We start from the raw sequence: 3922 nt of genomic DNA on the forward strand, positions 1-3922 counted from the left end.
CGAAATAGGTGAGAAAAGTTCGCGAATAGTGCGATGACAGAAAAGTGTAAGCACGTAAAGGGTTCTTAAGCAATAGCAAATAGTGAGCATTGTAGTCTAAGCATACCGCGAGCAAAGTTCTAAGTAATTCTAGCAAGTAGGCAATAAACATAAACCTTATTACCTAAAATGTCAAGTCTTGCACGTGGAGCGAAGCGTCGTTGTGGATCGTTGAGAGCACTGTTCGGGTTATAGTCCGGTTTTAATAAAAACGTTTTCCCATATTAAAACCAAGTTCTCTATAACCAATGGCTCTGATACCAATCTGTCACACCCCCAAAATCCACCCGCGGAGTACCACCGCTTGGGAGCGTGACTGACCAGGATCAAACCATCAATCATATCAAACATAGCATTTAATAATAATAAAAGTCATTAAAGTAGTTCATCAAAACATGATCGATGTTTCAAAACCAAGCATTGTTTAAGTAGCGGAAGCATTGTTGTAAACCCAAGTTAAAGATACTGGAATGTCATAAGTGTCTAACAAAGTAATACGATCCTTGTCCACAACGATCGGCTCATCTTTGTGCAAGCTCCATGTACCTAACGATCTGCAAGGCATGTAACAGAATGATCAACAGACTAGTTGAGCGAGTTCACAGTAAGTAAATGCGTAACAGTAAGTAACGGGTGGCTCTACTGGGCCGATAGTAAGTTATACAGGTGGGGGCTTCCCATGTTATGTGACCACTAGACTATTCGTATCAACTACTCGTCTCATCCCTGTTCTTCTTCCGAGAACAGTAGCGCGTATGGGGTGTACGTAGGTTTTACGTACGTATCCTTCACAACCGAGGATAGGAGACGCGGGAGTGTACGTGGGTTTCACGTACGTATCCTTTGTACCGTGGATAGAAGTAAATAATGCGTACACGTAGGTTTTACGTGCGTGCCTGACATCCGAGGCAGTAATTGGCATATGACCACGTAGGTGTTATCCTAACCTACGGAACCGTCCTGACATCCGAGGATCATGGTAGGTGATAGTCTAGGAAAAGCATATGTACGTTCTTAGTCAATTGTAACCTTTATCCCATTCCCACGACCCGGGAATCCCATGCCTTAGTAGGAGTGTGAACTCACCTGGGTTTGCTCGGCAGACAATAAAATGCTCAAGTATACAAGTAAGGGATCAACCACGTCCTATCATGGTTACTTATGCAAGTTAGGTTCGTATATAGCACGTTTGTATCACGTATGGTATCAAGTATGATCATGGCAAATCACATAAACGTATCAGCAGTTCATATCATGTAACGAGTCCAAGTAGTCGGCCCAAACAGATAAGCAGTCCAATAACATAAGTCATAAGATTGGGCCCGTGACAGAGTAGGCCCAAACAGTGTACGTGCAAAGGAGGTCTCGAGTCGCAACCGGTGGTTACGAGTCGCAACAGGTGGTCTCGGTTCATCATGGCCCGGTTACGAGTCACAGCCGGAGATTACGAGTCGCAACATGAGATTGCGAGTCGCAATAGTGATTTCGGTTCATCATGGTCCGGTTACGAGTCGCAACGGGACTCGCAACCATGGTCTCGACTTGTGCTGTTGTGGTCTCGAGTGGGGTTCCGACTCGCAATCCGAGTCGCAACCAAATGTAACTGGTTTCCATAAATCCTGTAACAATCTTTCCGTGATTCTAGCAAACAACTTAGGCAGTTTCGGAAATCAGATCAAACAATGATTATTCAGCATTCAATCATATTCATAACACCTTCAAAATCATCACCATTAGCATGTTCATACCGCATCAAACACTAATCGGATTAGCACACAAATCTAAACCGAGTCATAAACATATCATCGGACTAGCATGCAACCTATCCGATTATCATTCATACAGAACCTGATTATATCTATCATCATGCAATCAATCCGAAGACCAATCATAAACAACATAATCTAACCGGCCCTAGTTCATAATCATGCAGATTCTAATCGGTTTCATCTAAACATGAAATCATAAAATCACTTATCACAAAAGCATAAACAAAACACTAACCGATTACGAGTAAAGAAGGGTGATCCGAACAAGAGAATGATCGGATGGTCTTGTGCCGTCGGGTCCTAAGCAAGCCGAGAGAGAGAGGTAGAGAGCAAATAGGGTTTGTGTGTGTTATGAAAATTGTAACAATGAGAGAAATCAAACCCTTACCAAAGGATTTGTGTTTGCGAGTGGGGAGTGGGCCGAGCCCAACTCGGTTACCAAATGGAGTCCGATTTCAAAGTGTGGCCCAAACGGGCTTGTGTGACCGGTTTGTGTAATTTGGGCTCGTGCAACACATAACATACATACGCACATAACAAATATTCATTTAAAATCATACAATTCAGTTCTCATAAGCACGTAACGTTACATCAAAGCAAGTCGAAAATTCGAGTTGTCACACCGAACCCTCAACGGCATCCTCCCAAGCAAAGAAGAGAAAACAGAAGACTGAACACGCCCCGTGCTCAGCCAGCACGGGGCCGTGCCCAAGAAGCAGCAGAAAAGACAAACCTGTAGAAGCTTCTATTGCCCACCACGGGGCCGTGTCCAGTGAGCACGGGGGCGTGGCGAAAGTACAGCAGGCGCATTAATTGTAATTGCGAATTACAATTAATGAAGAGAGAGAGTGTCAGACGGGCACGGGGGCGTGTCCGGCGGACAGGGGGCCGTGCCCAGCCTTCTGTTCAGCCTATAAATAGGAGTGCTTGGTTTCATTCCAACTCATCCCTTGGCACACCACCTCTCTCACACTTCATCCACCACCCACCACCACCATAACACCATCATCCACCACCATCATCCATTGTCCATCGTAGAGTGTGTGAGTCGTATCGGGATCCAAGATTGATAGTAAGAGTTCTTGACAATCAAGGCCATGTTTGCCTAAGTCTCTTACATTACTTGGTGAAGACAAGTGTTTAGTATAATACTTTTTATTTTTAATCTTTTGCACTTTTTATTTGGTTTTGTATTAATGACTTTATTAACTAGTTACTTATGTTGAAGGTGATCTTTCCTTATCGTTTGTCCGTGGTGTCTTGGCATTATTTTACTGTCTATATAAAATAAAAGATTTTCACCATTCATATCTCCACGGTCTATATGGAGGTATGTTGGCTACCTGGTCGGGGGTTAAGGGAACGGTTTGGTAAGGGTCTTGCCCTTGTTCAGCGTTTAGAGGTCCTGCAAGGGACCTAGGTCAAATTTAGTAGGATCTCCTTCAATGCCCATAGGTATTGGATGGCGGGGATCCAAACTCTTTGACCCCCTCATAAGTTAACTACTATTAATACTATAACCCGGCTATTTAGGACTGTATCCCTGCTGACTCAGACTACTTAGCCGAGGGTAACGTCACCGCCAAAAGCGGGGCCTACCATAATTTGCATTAATAACTTAATTCATTATCTTCCAATAATCCAACCCTTTAGGATTGTATCCTTGCTGACTCAAACTACTGGGTTGAGGGTAACGTCGCCTCCAAAAGAGGGGCCTACTACAATAACTAAGATAATCTCTTAAACAAGTGCAAAAGTGCAAAAATAATCAAAGGTTATACTAATACACGAGTCGGATCCAAGTGATTCATCTTGTCTATCTGTTTTTATTTTATTTTTATTTTTTCAGCATTTAGTTAGTTTTTATTTTTCTAGTTTAAAAACCTTTTCTAACCTTTTTGATTTGATTAGACGTTGAGGATAAACCGGTACTAAAAGCTCTTGTGTCCTTGGACGACCTCGGTATCTTACCAACACTATACTACGTCCATGATGGGTGCACTTGCCCATATGTGTGTTTAGTGTTAGTGAATATCGTGTTTTATAAATTTAAAACTTGGCTAAAAGTGTAAAAAGGGCTTAAAAATATACATCAAAAATATATCACACTTCAC

Source organism: Helianthus annuus, chromosome 4 (assembly GCF_002127325.2).
Source record: "Helianthus annuus cultivar XRQ/B chromosome 4, HanXRQr2.0-SUNRISE, whole genome shotgun sequence".
NCBI classification, from domain to species: domain Eukaryota; kingdom Viridiplantae; phylum Streptophyta; class Magnoliopsida; order Asterales; family Asteraceae; genus Helianthus; species Helianthus annuus.